This window comes from Pseudophryne corroboree, chromosome 9, assembly GCF_028390025.1.
Source record: "Pseudophryne corroboree isolate aPseCor3 chromosome 9, aPseCor3.hap2, whole genome shotgun sequence".
NCBI classification, from domain to species: Eukaryota; Metazoa; Chordata; class Amphibia; order Anura; family Myobatrachidae; genus Pseudophryne; species Pseudophryne corroboree.
The window spans coordinates 266921026-266941281 of NC_086452.1; the positions used below are offsets into that span (position 1 = coordinate 266921026).

Sequence of the window (20256 nt, forward strand, 5' to 3'; positions counted from 1 at the left end):
TAGGAAAGTTGTGTGCAAGTAGCTCGAAATGTACCTCGCATTGGTTCAAGAAACCACGACAATTTTTAGGATTCCCATTATAGCGGGACGGAGTAGGCAGCTGAAGGCGTGGAGTGATACCGGCCGATGGTTGAACATTGCTGGCAACGGCAACTGGTGCGACTACTGGAACAGGTGCCGGAATTACTGAGGCTAGAGACGCCTGAATCTGATCCAGACGCCCGGACAACTGCTGGAGGTACTGCATCACCTGGCCTTGTGCCGCTTCCTGACTTTGTACTCGAGAAGCCAGGTTCTGGATGGCACTTGAGTCCGTGTTCCGATTCCCCGGGTCCATGGGGCCTGAGTATACTATCACTGACCTGGTTTGGGAGTGTTGTGGACTCGGAGCTTCTTCCGATGACCGGGAAGAGGAACCGCTACTGGGTCGCAGTAGAGATGGCCGGATGTAGGTCTTCCTCATGCAGGATTAAGACGGCAAGCAGGAAGCACAGAGGAATTCTTGAAGGTCTCCTGAAAGACAAGACTTGTAGAAATACTGAAGGCTGAGGTACTGAGATATTGAAGACACTGTGGTGTTGGAGGCACTGAGGTGCTGGGAGTACAGGGAGTGCTGGGAGGCACTCGGAGGCACAAGGGTGCTTGGAGGCACGAGGTACTTGGAGGCAGGGAGGTGCTTGGAGGCAGGGAGGTGCTTGGAGGCACGGAGGTGCTTGGAGGCACGAGAAGCTTGGAGGCACGGAGGTGCTTGGAGGCACGGAGGTGCTTGGAGGCACGAGGTGCTTGGAGGCACAAGGTAATTGGAGGCACGAGGTAATTGGAGGCACGAGGTAATTGGAGGCACGGAGGTGTTTGGAGGCACGAGGTGCTTGGAGGCACGGGGTGCTTGGAGGCACGGAGGTATTTGGAGACACCAATGTGTTTGGAGGCACGGAGGTACTTGGAGGCACGGAGGTACTTGGAGGCACGGAGGTACTTGGAGGCATGGAGGTATTTGGAGACACCAAGGTGTTTGGAGGCACGAGGTGCTTGGAGGCACGGAGGTATTTGGAGACACCAAGGTGTTTGGAGGCACGAGGTGCTTGGAGGCACGAGGTGCTTGGATGCACGGAGGTACTTGGAGGCATGGAGGTACTTGGAGGCACGGAGGTACTTGGAGACACCAAGGTGTTTGAAGGCACGAGGTGCTTGGAGGCACGGAGGTACTTGGAGGCACGGAGGTACTTGGAGGCACGGGGTGCTTGGAGGCACAGGGTGCTTGGAGGCACAGGATGCTTGGAGGCACATGATGCTTGGAGGCACAGGAGATCACAGGGACGAGGGAGCTCTGGAATCAGCTTCCGCAGGAGAAACGAAGATACTCAGGCACCGGATCTCTGCCTGGTGTCTGGTTTTAAATCCCCCGCCCTAGCCTGATTGGCGGAGCAGGCAGGTGACGTCAGACCTGCTCCGCCTCCTTGCCCTCGCTTATGATGGCGGCGTCCTTGCTTCCGGGAAGCCGCCGGAGGGACGCGCCGACCCGCCGCCCGCCAGGAGAAGAGAGGCGCCGGGCAGACCAGGCCACCCGCAGGGACAAGCGCGGTCGCCGCTGCCCGAGGTGCGTGACATAGTCTCTTTGGGCTTTTGCCAAAAATGCGAGCAAAAGCTTTCTCAATGTCCATAGACTTACAAAAAGTGTTGGGCTAGCGTAAAATTAAAGTTACTAGGGATATGGGGGGGTCTATGGCATAGTCCATCAGTTGTCTGTGTAAAAGGTTGTCAAATTCTTCTTCCAAGCGGATGTCTTTTTACCTTGGAGGAAAACAAAGGAGAAACGGGTGAAAGAAACGGACCGTGGAATCACATTTTCATCACAACATTGTCTCAATGGTTGGGTCGTAAATCAAATCAGTCGTTGTTATTACAGTATCTTCACTTCTTAAACTCATCACTCGGGCGCTACGTTTACACTTTGTTAAAACCCGAACGCATCTAAATATCAGACCGACCAATATGATGACACCCAGAATACACAAAATAAATTTCCCTACATCCATGATAATTCTTTGAGCCCATTCTCCTAAACCAGAGAACCAATTTCGCGGGTTCAACCATGACACCCAACCGGTCAGCTCATTACCCACAGCAGCGAGGGTGAGATTGTGTCTCCTGCGGAACTCCCACTTTAATCGGAGAATGTCGTCCATCTTTTGGTCTATGACCTCGACCGGGTCCTCGGTGCTATTCGTAATATAAGTGCAGCATTTTACGCCGTACTGCGTTGCCAGTGTGACACAATATCCACCTGTCACTGCCGTGAGATAATTAAGAACCATCCTATGCTGAACCAGGTCTGTTTTATAAGCTTGGAGCTCCCTTCCGGTATACCTGAATGTGTCATCATACATTTCAGTGATATTGTCTAATAAATTTGCAAGAGCAGATATATATTTATAATTTATCACTCCTCTGGCGGTACGAGTGATATCTAACGCGATTAGGAATTGAATCCCGGTGGATTCATGGATCAGGTCAGAGGCCGGATGCTCTGTTCTTTCTATCAGGTGCCGTTTAACGATGTGCTCGTAATGAGTGTGAGTATAAGGAGCTTGGGCACTGCGGTGAATATCCTTCATTTTAGTGTGGGATACGGTCATTACCTCAGGCAGTACTTTTCCAATATAACATAACCCTTCTGAGTTTGGGGCAAGCCACTTATACGCCTTCCTCCCGCATATGAAATATGCATCATCGGGGAGAACATATGGGACGGAGTAGGACATAACCATATTACACATTTTCCATATGAAATCTCCTAACCCTAATTCTCCCATCTGTTCAGTACACGTATCTGTTTGTACGATATGTGCACAGTACCCTGGTGATACTTCTCCAACTCTCATGATCCTACTTCCTAGGGTATACCTATATCGGAAATATTTTCCACTACCGGCTATGTGGCGTATAAGTTCTGTATCTGTAGGCATTCTATCGGCTCTGTATGAAAAGGTCATGGTTTGGTTATTCCATGACACTTCCCAATTTCCCGGCTTTCGGGGATTGGAAATGTTAAAACATACTAGGGATCTATCCACATGATATTTGTGGAGCTTCAAACTAGGAGGACTGGAGACATTAAACCTCCTGTCCACCGGCCTCCCACCACTTAGCTCAAGTACCTCCCCTATAGTTAAAGGGAATGGTACTAATCCTGATTTGCTATGGCCTTGAGGTACTTGAGAGCATACCCAACAATCTGTCTGATTTAACACTTTACCCACTAAGGAGTGATAGTCACTCAATGGATGCTGGTCCATGTGGATATTAAAACTGGACTGACATTTCTTGATGCACCCATCCTCAACTACACTGTCACAGAGTCTACAGATACAGTTCTCTTCAGCTAACAATCCTTCACAATTCCTCCTATTGCCAATGCTATCGGATCGTTTTCTGATACTCGCCTTTGCTTGATGATTATGTTGTTCTTGGAAATCTACGCCTCCAACTTTGTCATCAGAACCCATTCCAGAACCTCTCTCGACCTCCATGGTACTCTCGCCGGAACAGACTGCTCTGGTCAACATCATGGTCAACAGGAAAATCCGGATCACAGTCTCTTGGGGCAAGTCCATCTTATAGGAGGAAATGGAGAAGAATGAGAAGGGGGAAAGAAATAATTGAGGGAGATGGGATGGGAAGTGGAGAAAAACAATAAAAGGGAACAGGGAATCGACAACTGCCTCCGATCTTATTATTCTCAATGCTTAGGTGCCGTCTCAGTCCTCCTGAAACAGACACTCCAGTGATACAACTTCCTCTACCGTCTGTTCTTTATCACGGGACCTCTCTGGATCAGCAACCTTCTTACAATGGGACGAATGAACCCAAGTCTCTCTCTCGGCAACCTTCAATGCTGTCGTGCTAATCAATAAGACTTGGTATGGTCCTTCCCATCTGTCAATAAGGCAACCTGAGCGTAGAAAATTCCGTATCATTACATAATCCCCAGGTTCAATGTCATGACAATTACTATCTGGCAGATCAGGAATCACCAACTTCAAATTATCATTCTGATTCCTTAGCTGTTTACTCATCTTAACCAAATACTTTAGTCACTTCATTGTTACACTTCAAATCATCCTGAGGGTTAATCATAACATGCGGTTGTCGACCAAACAGAATTTCAAAAGGGGACAGATTAAGAGGGGACCTGGGAGTGGTTCTGATGCTGTATAATACAATGGGCAAAGCTTCTGGCCATGTCAATCCTGTTTCTGCCATAACTTTGCTCAATTTATTTTTAATAGTGCTGTTCACTCTTTCTACCTTTGCACTCGCCTGGGGGCGGTACGGAGTGTGCAGCTTACTATCAATTCCCATCAACTTACACATTCCTTGAAAGACATCACCTGTAAAATGGGTACCCCTATCACTTTCAATTATTCTAGGGATACCGTATCTACACACAAATTCCTGCACAATTTTCTTAGCAGTAAACATAGCGGTATTTGTGGCCGCAGGAAATGCTTCGACCCAATTTGAAAACACATCTATACAAACTAGTACATTCTTAAAATTTCGACAAGGGGGTAATTGTATGAAATCAATTTGTATTACCTGAAAAGGGCCGCCTGTAGGTGGGATATGAGATGGTTCTGTTGGTATTGCCTTTCCGATATTCTTCCTCAAGCAGGTGAGGCATGTCATTGCCCTTTTTCCCGCATGGGAAGAAAATCCTGGGGCGCACCAATATGCTCTTACCAACTTGCACATCCCTTCCTTGCCTAGATGAGTCAGCCCATGTGCTGCTTCCGCTAAACTTGGAAGGTATGCTCTGGGTGCCACTGGTTTACCCTGCCCATCTGTCCAGAGTCCTGAGGACTCCTGGCCATATCCTTTTGCCCTCCAAACTGCCTTTTCCTGTGTGGAACACATATTTTGCATTTCACACAATTTATGTGTGTTGACGGTATTAAATACCATCAGTTGTGTGGTGTCTGTCTGTCTGGGGGTACCAGCTGCTAACTTAGCAGCTTCGTCTGCTCGGCTGTTACCAAGTGATACCGGGTCTTGGCTATATGTATGTGCTTTACACTTGATAACAGCCACTCTGTCGGGTTCCTGTATCGCTGTTAGAAGCCTTTTGATGTGAGCTGCATGCTCTACCGGTGTACCAGCTGCCGTCATGAAATTTCTGAGGCGCCATAGGGCTCCGAAATCATGGACTACTCCGAATGCGTATCTAGAATCGGTATAGATATTGGCTGATTTGCCCTTAGCCAATTCACATGCTCTGGTTAGGGCAACCAGTTCAGCAACCTGGGCTGAGTGAGGTGGGCCTAGCGGTTCTGCTTCTATGGTGCCTTGGTCATCTACGACTGCGTATCCAGTACACAAGTCTCCCGAGTCCGTCTGTCTGTGACAACTACCGTCAGTGTAGAAAGTAAAATCTACATCTTCCAGTGGGTTGTCACTGATGTCAGGCCTTGCCGTGAAATTTTGGGTCAAGTATTCCATACAATCATGCATGTCTTTTCCTATACTAAATCCTCCTTCACCATTACTCTCATCCTCCACCCTTTGTGCCTGTCCAGGCACACCTGGGAGATACGTTGCAGGATTTAATGCGCTGCATCTCCTTATGGTGATGTTTACGGGGGCCATCAATGCCAATTCCCATCTTGTAAACCGCGCTGATGAGACGTGTCTGGTTTGAGCCGAATTTAGCAAGGCTGACACTGCATGCGGTGTATGGATTGTGAGGTTGTGTCCTAGCACTACATCTTCGCTTTTCGTTACTAGCAATGCTATCGCAGCGACACTTCGCAAGCAGGTGGGGAGGGATCGCGCTACCGTATCTAGCTGAGCGCTGTAGTATGCTACCGGCCTGCTGGCATCACCGTGCTTTTGGGTTAGGACGCCTGCCGCGCAACCAGCACTTTCTGTTCCGTACAGCTCAAAGGGTTTCCCATAGTCAGGCATACCTAATGCCGGTGCCTGTGTTAGGCACTGTTTAAGTCTCTCAAATGCCATCTCGGATTCGTCTGTATGCGAGATCCGATCAGGTTTGTTTGATGAGACCATCTCCTGCAAAGGTAATGCTAGAATGAAAAAACCTGGGATCCAGTTACGGCAATACCCACACATTCCTAAAAACGTTCTGATCTGTTGCTGAGTTTGTGGCAGAGTCATGTCTTGAATTGCTTGAATTCTATCAGCGGTCAGGTGTCTCAGTCCTTGTGTCAGACAGTGTCCCAAATATTTTACTTTAGTCTGGCATAATTGCAACTTGTCTATGGAAACCTTGTGTCCTGTGTCTGAAAGATGAAACAGGAGCTGTTTCGTATCTTTCAGGGATGCTTCCAGTGAATCTGAACACAGCAGTAGATCATCCACATACTGTATCAATATTGATCCACTCTCTGGTTGGAAAGACTGTAAACAATCATGCAAAGCCTGTGAAAATATACTTGGACTGTCTATGAAACCTTGTGGTAATCGAGTCCATGTGTATTGGACTCCTCTGTATGTGAAAGCAAACAAATATTGGCTGTCAGGGTGCAGAGGTACCGAGAAGAAGGCGGAGCAAAGGTCAATTACAGTGAAAAATTTTGCAGTGGGAGGGATTTGCATAAGGATGACAGCTGGATTTGGCACTACGGGGAACTGACTCTCAACTATTTTGTTAATCCCCCTTAGATCCTGCACTAGCCTGTAACCCCTCCCCCACTCTTTTTCACAGGGATGATGGGACTATTGGCAGTGCTGGATGTTCTTACCAGAATGCCCTGTTGTAGCAAGCGCTCTATTACGGGGTATACTCCTAACTCCACCTCTGGCTTCAGAGGGTATTGTGGGATTTTTGGAGCTATCCTACCATCTTTTACTTGCACAACTACTGGAGCTACGTTTGCCATTAATCCAGTGTCTTGTCCATCTTTAGTCCAAAGTGACTCTGGTATTTGGGATGTCATTTCTTCTACCTGGGATGGACTCCTATTTATCATAACGGTATGTGACATTAATTTTGATGGGGAGTCTAGCATGTCTCGTACTTCCTGAGCGTGATTCTCAGGTATGTCTAAGAATACACCTTCAGGAGTACAATATATGACGCACCCCATTTTACACCATAAATCTCTACCCAGGAGATTAGTCGGTGCCGATGCAGCCAGCAAAAAGGAATGCTTGGTATGCAAAGGCCCTATTGTAATCTCTGCTGGTTTGCTAACAGGGTAGTGCTGTACTACTCCCGTTACTCCCATGGCTGGAATTGTCTTACCAGTGGTTCTCATGCCCACTGTCGAATTTATCACTGATTTGGCCGCCCCCGTATCTACAAGGAAATTTAATGATTTACCAGCTACATCAATTGTGACCTCGGGTTCACTTCCAAGACCTGCAATCAATTTCACTGGCTGCAGATTACAGGTGTGGCCACACCCCTATTGGGTATGGTGACCTCCCTGAATCGCGCTGGCAGCAATTACTTGTGGTGGGGGTAGATGGGAACTATCGGAGATTTGCCAGTCTCTTCTTGGGGGATACCTTTTTGATTCCCCTGCATGTGGCTCATAGCTCCACCTCTGCGGTCCTTGATCCCAATGTCTCGTATCAGGTCGTTGTCTAGGGGATTGATATGAATTTTGCCTTTGTTTTGTTTTACAATCACGTGACATGTGTCCCTCTCTGTGACAACTATAACATTTTATACCTCTTGACTTACCCACAGGGGTCACAGTTCTGGGCTGAGGTGGTGGCCCAGTAGTAAGAGCCTGTATGCTTACAGCCATTAATTTATCACTCTGTGACTCCCTGTGTCTGATGATATTCCGATCATGTCCAGCAGCAGCCTCTCCCAATGCATCCACCGACATACCTCTCCAATCAGGCCTAGTGGTTTGTATTCTATTCCTTAAAACCTCTTTTAGACCGTCCATTAATACTGAAACAGCTACTTCCCTGTGGTGTACATTAGTTTTAATGTCATCTATACCAGTGTACCTAGCCATATCCTGCAGAGCCCGGTGAAAATACTCTGGTGTGGATTCACCTTCTTTTTGTTTTATTGTAAAGATTTTATTCCACTTTACAACTGCAGGAAAATATACTCCTAACTAAGTTGATTCTCTTTACATTATCCTGATTATACTCGTCTGTTAGTGGTACTTCCTCATCTAACTTACAATCAGCGATAAACTTTAACAAATCAACATTGGGGGGTAAACATGCCCTCAAAACTGTCCTCCAATCTTTGTTATTTGGCTCTGCAGAATTTCCTAGCTCCCTAATATACTTTTGACATGCAACTAAGTCTTTCCTAGGATCAGGGAATTCAGACATCATTGATCTTAATTCTGCTCGGGAAAAGGGACAGTGCATGGCGATGTTCCTGACAGGAGTTGCTCCTGAAGTGTCAGTTTTCCCATTTGGCACTGCTATTACCCTAACAGGATTAAGTCCAACAACATCATTCTGAGTAGATTCTACAACATGTGGTGAAATGGTTTCAGCATAGTGTATGGTGCCGTACTTACCAGTCGATACGACCTCACCTGTCCCTCCGCTAGGGGCCTTTGATACTAATCTTACGGGTTGGGTCGTGCCCACTGTTGTTTCTGATATGGTGGCTGCTAGGGAGAGTGCTGATATTGTTGTGGGCTCATCCTCTTGGTCACAATCCTGGGGAAAGTTCAAAACAGGGTACAACTTGCACGGATTAGTGTTAGCATTAATTACTTTAGTTACATTATCTTTAACTTCTATACATTTAACATGACCCTGAGTGCCATTCTCTGCAACCAATTTCTCTCCAGGTATGTATGGTGGTGGGGGTGCAGTGGCTATCAGTTTCCTGATAGGGTTAGATCCAGTGGCTTGCGCCAACCCCCTTTGTATTTCACCTTCCTGTTGCCACAATGTTAAATAATCATAATGTCTAATACGCCTTTTTGAAGATTTAATCAGGCAAACTCTTCTCCTTAAATTCTGTAATACTTCTGGGTTAAAACTACCTACCCGGGGAAACTTTTCCCCGTCATGCACAGTCATCCTTTCCCATTCATTGCACAACATTTCTGTGTGATGACCATATTTCTCACACATGATATACCTTGCCGACCCGATTGGTAGGTTTACCAAATCAACCTGAACCTCGGTTGATCGCCCCTTACCTGAACAACTGGCCCCCATCTCTGCAGGTGCTGCTTTCACTACCTCTGACTTCAAATCAGGGTCTTCGGCAACCCTTACAGAAAACCAAAATGTCCGGGGTAAGGCTGCGGTGGGGGTTTTGCAACGAGGTCCGCCCACTTAACTCCGCCCACGCTGGCCAATACGGCAACCAAAGTTCCCAGAGGTTCCGTACCCAACCTAGGGCACCTAAGTACGTCTACTTGCTCGGGCGTGTGGGAGTGTCTTACCCTCCCCAGCAAGTATCAGTCGCTGGAATGTCCCTGAGTGATTAGGCTACTTCCCTTAAAATAAAAAAATTACACAAATCACGTTAACAATCTGCAAGTAGCGTTCTTCTGAATTCAAGACACGCTAATGCACACAATCACATGCGGTACAATCGTATCTGCACACAAGCAACTAATCTTATGTGCGGAACGATCAGTGGAATCGAAAATTTCGGCTGCGAATTCCTTCAGCAATGAGCTTCTTTGGCCTATATGGGTCTCGCACCAACCCTCTTCGGTTGTGCTCTCTACTTCTAGTCTGCTGTACCTGAACCTCCTGGTCCTTGACCTCCTGGTCTGTTATGTACAGCAGACTCTACTGCTCATTAATATGTCGAGATTAACAAGGGACGCCTCCCAAGCCACCCCACGATATCACCCTCGCTGGTGTACCTCTTTCTACTGGCCTATGGTTCCCACTTCCGTAATAAAAGAGAAATCTTATATATATACACACTCTTACATTCGAACACTCTTATTTCTGTACAGAATTCCTTTCATTCAGTAATAGTCTAACCCAGAAGAATTGCAACAGAGAAAGTCTTTTTTTCTTTTAACTTTAAACTTTTGGATTTGAGATAGATTTGTGTTATTTTCGCGTTACTTCCTTATCGCCTATTAAAACAATACTATCGTGCGGTTTGTATTATGTGGGCGTATCCGTACGCTCCGTTGCGTGATATACGCTCCGTGCGTCGACCCTTGCGTTGCGTACGCCCTGCCCTTGTAAGGACACGTGTACGCAGACCAAGTACGTCCACAGTAACACACTACACGTTTATCAATGTGAATGATCTTTAACAGTAATCATTCACTGAACACCACCCAAATCTCCCTTGTATTTCTAGGCGAGACTGTGTGCGTGCCTTTTACAATTATTCCCTTAAATATTACTTTTTATCTTTTAACTATTAATAACAACAAATGTCTCAGCACGTTATCACTAGTGTGTGGCAATCAGGAGAATGAGGTACGGACAAATAATACTAAACAAGAAATACAGGTGTGTGTGCTTATGCGTACGTTCGCAAAACAGAAACTAAACAGGTTTTAAAAGACAATAACGTACTGTTCCTACCTTCCGGTTCCGGATTCCTTCAGCACTCCTTACTAAGCGAAGCAGACGCTTATCTGGTCAGCACTACGAGGAATATTACCTCACGCCCTTTGCTGACCGATAATGTCTGCTGAAATCACCTAGTGCAGATATGTGAAGAGCGGGCGAGTCCCCAATTGATAAAGCCTATAATTTATCCTATTTAAAACACTCTAAAAGGTCAATGAACACAGTACGCAATTGGCGTATGGAATACCGTAAGAGTACGCACGTAGCGTAACAAACGCTTAGCCGTGGACGAGACGCACGAGCGGCACGTTCGCTCACGGCTTAAAGCGTAAAGGCAAGCACGCTATAGGCTGCCGACTAACGTAATGATACGCTATCAGCGTAGCGGACGCTCGAGACCACGAGGAGATCACAAGCGGCGCTGACGCTCACAGAGTTAAACCTTTGTAACAATATCATAAACAATGTACTTATATTGTAAACCTTTGTGCAGTGATAAGGTGTAAATGCAACACAGTGTAACTTTGTTAGTTTAAAAGCTGTATGAGCGACTCTTACGCTCTGAGAACCCTTTAGCAATATAATAAACACTCAAATACCGGTCTAAGGTTCTAACACCTTTTAAGGGAGAGAATGAACGTTCAATCGTAAAAGAATACACAATACAAGTTATACACTACCAAACTAACATAAAATACCTAACCGAGTTACTACACGTTAAAATACAACAAAGACACAATTACATTTAAGGGGGAAGGAGAGAGAGAATGGCTTATAACATTAATAAGAGACAAAATGGTTGCAGAGAACTTACGCACAAGGGGAAACAATCGCAAGCGCCTTTCTGGATATCCAGCTCCCGATTATCAGTGATGAGAACCGTTGAGAAGAGTAGAGAGAGCTGGCCCAGATCGGCTTGTCTTTTTATACACTACACACAATACAGTACAATGGTCCCTACATTCTTATTGTTCATTGGACACAGGAATTCGTCTCCGCATTATAACAAAAGGTCATAGGTTGGTTCATACAGGTGGGCTGTGACTATTCCAAACTGCTCAGGTGGGAGGGAAACTGGGTTTCCCGCCGCATGGGTAATAAAGTGCAAATATAGTAAATGTCCATAAACTTCTTATGTCCATAACTATACGCACGAGCGAGTAATCCGCTTCAAACCAACACCGGAATATTGCTAATTATATTCTCTTCCGATGGATACTAAACACCACTGTGTAACCCCTGTCTGACCCTTCGTATCAAACAAAGAGGAATCTCCTTGTCCCCGAACATGCTACATTAACTAAACTTTCAGATTCTATCAAAGGGACCATAATCTACAAAATACATTATATGACTAAAATATGTAACAATCGAGTCGCCCGCTAGACGCACACAAACTCTACCGTAAATGCGCATACCGTGCGCCTGCGAGTGCACGCGACTGCGAGTATACGCACGCACGGGAGGGCTCATGCACGTGCAGCGGGCACACGCATGAGGTGCATATATGGCAATGTGCAGCGTGATATTTTTCTGACTTTGACATCTCTTACGTCCTAGAGGATGCAGGGGACTCCGTAAGGACTATGGGGATTATACCACAGCTCCCAAACGGGCGGGAGAGTGGGGATGACTCTGCAGCACCGATTGAGCAAACAGGAGGTCCTCCTCAGCCAGGGTATCAAACTTATAGAATTTTGCAAAGATGTTTGAACCCGACCAAGTAGCAGCTCGGCACAGCTGTAGTGCCGAGACCCCTCGGGCAGCCGCCCAAGAAGAGCCCACCTTCCTAGTGGAATGGGCCTTGGCCGATTTTTGTAACGGCAATCCAGCCGTAGAATGAGACTGCTGAATCGTGTTACAGATCCAGCGAGCAATAGTCTGCTTTGAAGCAGGAGCGCCAACCTTGTTGGCTGCATACAGGACAAACAGTGCTTCTGTTTTTCTGACTCTAGCAGTTCTGGCCACGTAAATTTTCAAAGCCCTGACCACATCAAGGGACCCGAAATCCTCCAAGTCTCGCGTAGCCACAGGCACCACAATAGGTTGGTTCATATGAAAAGATGACACCACCTTAGGCAAAACTTGAGGACGGGTCCGCAATTCCGCTCCATCCATATGGAAAACCAGATAGGGGCTTTTATGAGACAAAGCCGCCAATTCCGACACTCGCCTAGCCGAAGCCAAGGCTAACAACATGACCACCTTCCAAGTGAGATATTTTAACTCCACCGTTTTAAGTGGTTCAAACCAGTGCCACTTAAGGAAACTCAACACCACATTAAGGTCCCAAGGCGCCACAGTAGGTACAAAAAGAGGCTCCATTCACAAAAGTCTGTACTTCTGGGAGAGAAGCTAATTCCTTCTGAAAGAAAATTGATAAGGCCGAAATCTGTACCTTAATGGAGCCTAATTTTAGGCCCAAATTCACTCCAGTTTGTAGGAAGTGAAGGAAACGGCCCAGATGGAATTCTTCTGTAGGAGCATTCCTGGCCTCACACCAAGAAACATACTTTCGCCATAAACGGTGAAAATATTTAGCCGTCACGTCCTTCCTAGCCTTTATCAGAGTAGGAATGACCTCATCCGGAATGCCCTTTTCCGCTAGGATCCGGCGTTCAACCGCCATGCCATCAAACGCAGCCGCGTTAATGCTTTGGAACAGACAGGGCCCCTGTTGTAACAGGTCTTCTCTGAGAGGAAGAGGCAACGGATCTTCTGTGAGCATCTCCTGCAGATCCGGATACCAGGCCCTTCGCGGCCATCTGGAACAATGAGAATTGTCTGTACTCCTCTTTTTCTTATTATTCTCAACACCTTTGGGATGAGAGGAAGAGGAGGAAACACATAAACCGACTGGAACACCCACGGTGTCACTAGAGCGTCCACCGCTACCGCCTGAGGGTCTCTTGACATGGCGCAATACCTCTGTAGCTTTTTGTTGAGGCGGGACGCCATCATGTCTATCTTGGGTAGTCCCCACTGACTTGCAATCTGTGCGAAGACTTCCTGATGAAGTCCCCACTCTCCTGGATGCAGGTCGTGCCTGCTGAGGAAGTCTGCTTCCCAGTTGTCCACTCCCGGAATGAACACTGCTGACAGTGCGCTTACATGATTTTCCGCCCAGCGAAGAATCCTGGTGGCTTCCGCCATTGCCACTCTGCTCCTTGTGCCGCCTTGGCGGTTTACATGAGCCACTGCGGTGATGTTGTCTGACTGAATCAGAACCGGTAGGTCGCGAAGTAAGGTCTCCGCTTGACGAAGGGCGTTGTATATGGTCCTCAGCTCCAGGACGTTGATGTGAAGACAAGTCTCTTGACTTGTCCAAAGTCCTTGGAAGTTTCTTGTCCAAAGTCCTTGGAGGCTCGCGTCCGTGGTCACCAGAACCCAGTCTTGAATGCTGAACCTGCGGCCCTCTAGAAGGTGAGCACTCTGTAGCCACCACAGGAGAGATACCCTGGCCCTGGGGGACAGGGCGATCAACTGATGAATCTATAGATGTGACCCGGACCACTTGTCCAGTAGGTCCCATTGGAAGGTCCTCGCATGGAATCTGCCGAAGGGAATGGCCTCGTACGATGCCACCATCTTTTCCAGGACTCGAATGCAGTGATGCACTGACACCTGTTTTGGCTTCAATAGGTTCCTGACCAGGGTCATGAGTTCCTGAGCCTTTTTTAATCGGAAGATAAACCATTTTCTGGTCAGTATCCAGAATCATGCCCAAAAAGGTCAGACGAGTCGTAGGAACCAACTGCGGCTTCGAGATATTGAGAATCCAGCCGTGTTGCTGTAACACTTTCAGTGAAAGTGACACTCTGCTCAGCAACTGCTCTCTTGATCTCGCTTTTATGAGGAGATCGTCCAAGTACGGGATAATTGTGACACCCTGCTTGCTCAGGAGCACCATCATTTCCACCATTACCTTGGTGAAAATCCTCGGGCCGTGGAAAGCCCAAACGGCAACGTCTGAAATTGGTAATGACAATCCTGTACCGCAAATCTCAGGTACGCCTGATGAGGTGGATATATGGGAACATGAAGGTATGCATCCTTTATGTCCAGGGATACCATAAAATCCCCCCCCCCCCTCCAGGCTGGCGATGACCGCTCTGAGCGATTCCATTTTGAACTTGAACCTTTTCAAGTATAGGTTCAGGGATTTTAAATTTAAAATGGGTCTGACCGAACCGTCCGGTTTCGGGACTACAAACAGGGATGAGTAATATCCCCTCCCTTGTTAAAGTAGGGGAACCTTGACCACCACCTGTTGAAGATACAATTTGTGAATTGCATTTAACACTAACTCCCTTTCTAGGGGAGAAGCCTGCAGGGCCGATTTGAAAAACCGGCGAGGAGGCACCTCTTCGAATTCCAGCTTGTAACCCTGAGAAACAATTTCTATTGCCCAGGGATCCACCTGTGAGTGAACCCACATGTGGCTGAAAAGTCGAAGACGTGCCCCCATTGGGGCGGACTCCCTTAGCGGAGCCCCAGCGTCATGCGGTGTATTTTGTAGAGGCCGGGGAGGACTTCTGTTCCTGGGAACTAGCTGTGTTGTGCAGCTTTTTCCCTCTGCCCTTACCTCTGGCAAGAAAGGACACACCTCGTACTTTCTTGTTTCTCTGTGACCGAAAGGACTGCATTTGATAATGTGGCGCTTTCTTAGGCTGTGAGGGAATATAAGGCAAAAAATTGGATTTATCAGCTGTAGCTGTGGAGACCAGGTCCGAGAGACCTTCTCCAAACAATTACTCCCCTTGTAAGGTAAAACCTCCATATGCTGTTTTGAGTCGGCATCACCTGTCCATTGCCGGGTCCATAGGACTCGTCTAGCAGAAATCGACATAGCGTTGACTCTAGAACTGAGTAAACCAATGTCTCTTTGAGCATCTCTCATATGTAAGACAGCATCTTTGATGTGTCCTAGGGTCAATAAGATGGTATCCTTATCCAGGGTCTCAATCTCCGCTGATAAGGTATCTGTCCACACTGCTACAGCGCTACAAACCCAAGCCGACGCAATAGCCGGCCTGAGTAAAGTACCAGAATGTGTGTAAATGGACTTCAAAATAACCTCCTGCTTGCGATCCGCAGGATCCCTTAGGGCAGCCGTATCTTGGGATGGCAGCGCTACCTTTTTGGATAAGCGTGTCAATGCTTTGTCCACCCTAGGGGAGGATTCCCACCGTATCCTGTCCTTTGCCGGGAAAGGATACGCCATAAGAATCCTTTTGGGAATCTGCAGTTTTTTGTCTGGAGATTCCCACGCTTTTTCACACAACTCGTTCAGCTCATGAGAAGGGGGAAAGGTTACCTCAGGTTTCTTTCCCTTATACATGTGTACCCTCGTGTCAGGGACAGGGGTTCCTTCGTGATATGCAAAACATCTTTTATTGCAATTATCATATATCAAATACATTTAGCCAATTTTGGCTGTAACTTTGCATCATCATAGTCGACACTGGAGTCAGAATCCGTGTCGGTATCAGTGTCTACTATTTGGGATAGTGGGCGCTTTTGAGACCCCGAAGGTCCCTGCGACATAGGGACAGACATGGGTTGACTCCCTGGCTGTTCCCTAGCCTCAGCTGTCTAATCTTTTGTGCAATAAATTCACATTAGCACTTAAAACATTCCACATATCCATCCAGTCAAGTGTCGGCGTTGTCGACGGAGACACCACATTCATTTGCCCCACCTCCTCCCTAGGAGAGCCTTCTACCTCAGACATGTCGACACACGCGTACCGACACACCACACACACAGGAAAACCTCTTATCTGAAGACAGTTCCCCCACAAGGCCCTTTGGAGAGACAGAGAGAGAGTATGCCAGCACACACCCAGCGCCAATGACCCAGGAAAAAACACACAATATGTTTACCCAGATAGCGCTGTAATCTGTATATTGCACCAATTATGTGCCCCCCCCTTCTTTAAAACTCTTTAACCGTGGATAAGCAGGGGAGAGTCCGGGAGCTTCCTCTCAGCGCTGTGCTGTGGAGAAAATGGCGCTGGTGAGTGCTGAGGAAGAAGCCCCGCCCCCTCGGCGGCGGGCTTCTGTCCCGCTCAAATAACGAAAAACCTAGCTGGGGCTCTTTATATATACAGTGCCGAGCTGTATATATACACACATTTGCCAGAAAAAGAGGTTTTATTGCTGCCCAGGGCGCCCCCGGCGCCCCCCCCCCCCCCCGCGCCCTGCACCCTTACAGTGATTGCCGTTTGTGTGTGTGCTGTGTGGCAGCAATGGCGCACAGCTTTACTGCTGTGCGTTACCTCAGTGAAGATCTGAAGTCCTCTGCCGCCTCTGAAGTCTTCTTTCTTCTCATACTCACCCGGCTTCTATCTTCCGGCTCTGCGAGGAGGACGGCGGCGCGGCCTTGGAACGGACGGCGAGGGTGAGACCTGCGTACCGATCCCTCTGGAGCTAATGGTGTCCAGTAGCCTAAGAAACAGAGCCGAACATTAAAGCAGGTCTGTTTCTCTCTCCTCAGTCACTCGATGCAGGGAGTCTCTGTTGCCAGCAGGCTCCCTGAAAATAAAAAACCTAACAAATATACTTTCTTTCAGGAAACTCAGGAGAGCTCCCTGTAATGCACCCAGTCTCCTCTGGGCACAGTAGTAAACTGGAGTCTGTAGGAGGGGCATAGAGGGAGGAGCCAGTGCACACCCATACCTAAAGTTCTTTGTTAAAGTGCCCATGTCTCCTGCGGAGCTCGTCTATCCCCATGGTCCTTACGGAGTCCCCAGCATCCTCTAGGACGTAAGAGAAAATCATATAATGAATACTTTTGGCCACCCTTGGGTGTAACCTCGCATCATCGTAGTCGACACTGGAGTCAGAATCCGTGTCGGTATCAGTGTCTGCTACTTGGGACAGGGGACGTTTCTGAGACCCTGAAGGGCCCTGTGACACAGTCAAAGCCATGGATTGACTCCCTGTTCTATCCCTGGACTCTGCTTTGTCCAATCTCTGATGTAATAAAGACACATCTGCATTTAAAACATTCAACATATCCAACCAATCAGGTGTCGGCGTTGCCGACGGGGACACCACAATCATCTGCTCCACCTCCTCCTTAGATGAGCCTTCCGCTTCAGACATGCCGACACACGCGTACCGACACCCCCACACACTCAGGGATATATCTATATGGAGACAGTTCACCAATAAGGCCCTTTGGAGAGACAGAGAGAGAGAGTATGCCAGCACACACCCAGCGCCACCTGACACTGGAAACAAAATTCCCAGTTAAAACAGCGCTTTTATATAAATATACATACATATATATATATATATATATATATATATATATATATATATATATCTATATATATACCCACTCACTGCGCCAATTAAATGTGCCCCCCCCCTCTTTTTTGCCCTCTGTCACCGTGTTCAGCAGGGGAGAGTCCGGGGAGCCAGCTTCTCTGCAGTGTGCTTTGGAGAAAATGGCGCTGGTTAGTGCTGGAGGATCAAGCTCCGCCCCCTCAGCGGCGGGCTTCGGTCCCGCTCAAATTTCCAATACTGGCGGGGGATTATGTTATATATATATATATATATATATATATATGTTAGCCAGTCCCTAGAGGTTTATTATTGCTGCCCAGGGCACCCCCCCCCTGCGCCTTGCACCCTTCAGTGCCTGCTGTGTGTGTGTGTGGGAACAATGGCGCTGCGCGTTACCTCAGAGAAGATCTGAAGTCTTCTGCCGCCTTTGAAGTCTTCTTTCTTCTTATACTCACCCGGCTTCTATCTTCCGGCTCTGTGAGGAGGACGACCGCGCGGCTCCGGGACGAACGGCGAGGGTGAGACCTGCATTCCGACCCTCTGGAGCTAATGGTGTCCAGTAGCCTAAGAAGCAGAGCCTATCATTTAAGTAGGTCTGCTTCTCTCCCCTCAGTCCCATGATGCAGGGAGCCTGTAACAAGTCTTTTTCAGAGAAACTCAGGAGAGCTCCCCTGTAGTGCACCCAGTCTCCTCTGGGCACAGGATCTAACTGAGGTCTGGAGGAGGGGCATAGAGGGAGGAGCCAGTGCACACCCATCTAAAGTTCTTTATAGTGCCCATGTCTCCTGCGGAGCCCGTCTATACCCCCTGGTCCTTGCGGAGTCCCCAGCATCCTCTAGGACAGAGGTTCTCAAACTTGGTCCTCGGGAGCCCACACAGTGCATGTTTTGCAGGTAACCCAGCAGGTGCACAGGTGTATTAATTACTCACTGACACATTTTAAAAGGTCCACAGGTGGAGCTAATTATTTCACTTGCGATTCTGTGAGACCTGCAAAACCTGCACTGTGTGGGCCCCCGAGGACAGAGTTTGAGAACCTCTGCTCTAGGACATAAGACAAAACTAAGTTAGTTTGACATGATCTGTCCCTCACAAACCTGTGCTCGTTCTTGCTAATAATATTATTGGTCTGCAGATACTCCTGTATACTGTCCCTTAGAATTCCTTCCAATATTTTCTTCATTATAGATGTCAAACTAATCGGTCTGTAGTTACATGGATGATTTTTGGATCCCTTTTTAAATAATGGCACTACCGTCGCTATACGCCAATCCTTTGGTACCATGCCAGATCTAATTGAACTACTGAAAATCAAGTACAGGGGTCTTGCCAATTGTGACCTAAGCTCCATAAGAACCCTTGGATGAAGTCCGTCCGGGCCAGGTGATTTATTAACATTTATTTTGCGTAATCTCTCCTTCACTACTTCTTCACTTAAAGTAGTATCTAACCACAAAATATTACTGTCACTATCGTTATGGACTACTCCCACCGTCAGTTCTTCTCTGGTGAATACTGATGAAAAAAATTTGTTCAGTATTTCTGCTTTTGATTTGTCATCATTTAGCAATACTCCAAATTCATCTTTTAATGGACCTATGTTCTCCTTTATTAACCTTTTACTGTTTATGCATTGAAATTTTTTTGGGAGGATTGGTTTTACTCTCTAAAGCAATTAGCTTTTCGTTGTAAATTTTAGCTGCTTTTTGCATCTTTTATTGCATTCCTAGTAGTGCTGGAATGAATCCTCCTTTCCATAAGATTTAAATGCCTTGAAAGCACGCCTCTTTTTATTGATTTCGGCCTTGACCTTCTTGTTAAGCCACATCGGTTTAAATTTGGTACTCCTGCGCTTACTGCCCATGGGGATAAATTTGTGAATATTGCTATCCAGCAACCCTTTTAAAGCATCCCACATTTCTGAAGAGATCTTACCATGAAAGAAAACTTCCCACTCAATGTCGTTTAATGCACATCTCAGCATACTGAAGTTAGCCTTCTTAAAGTTAAAATGTTTTTGTTGAACCCTTACAGCAATGTTTCCTGAAACTGATATCAAAAGTGATCATATAGTGATCACTGTTACCCAACGTCTCCGCAACTTTAGTATCCGATATGATGTCCACATTATTAGTAATTACTAGATCTATAATAGTTCTAGTTGGGTCCTCGACTAATTGAGACAAGTAGTGATCTTTTAACAAATTTAAGAACCTGTTACCCCTAGCTTTAACACATGACTCGTTACTCCAATTAATATCCCCAATCACTAGGATGTCCCCCAATCCCGCAGCCCTTTCGATTTGCTGCAAGAGTTGTTCTTCCTCATGTATGCTAATATCTGGCTGTTTGTAGCACGTGCCTTGAACTAATTTTTTTGCATCTATACCCCTACTTGAGATTTCAACCCATAATGACTCCACATTATCACCTGTCCCCTCATAAATAACCT

The 20256-nt window shown here is 47.0% G+C and overlaps 1 protein-coding gene across 4 annotated transcripts in view; it reads right to left on the bottom strand.

The window, feature by feature from the left end:
- FIRRM (FIGNL1 interacting regulator of recombination and mitosis) overlaps positions 1–20256 on the bottom strand; it is a 926412-nt gene that overhangs the window by 307203 nt on the left and 598953 nt on the right. The window lies entirely within an intron of this gene.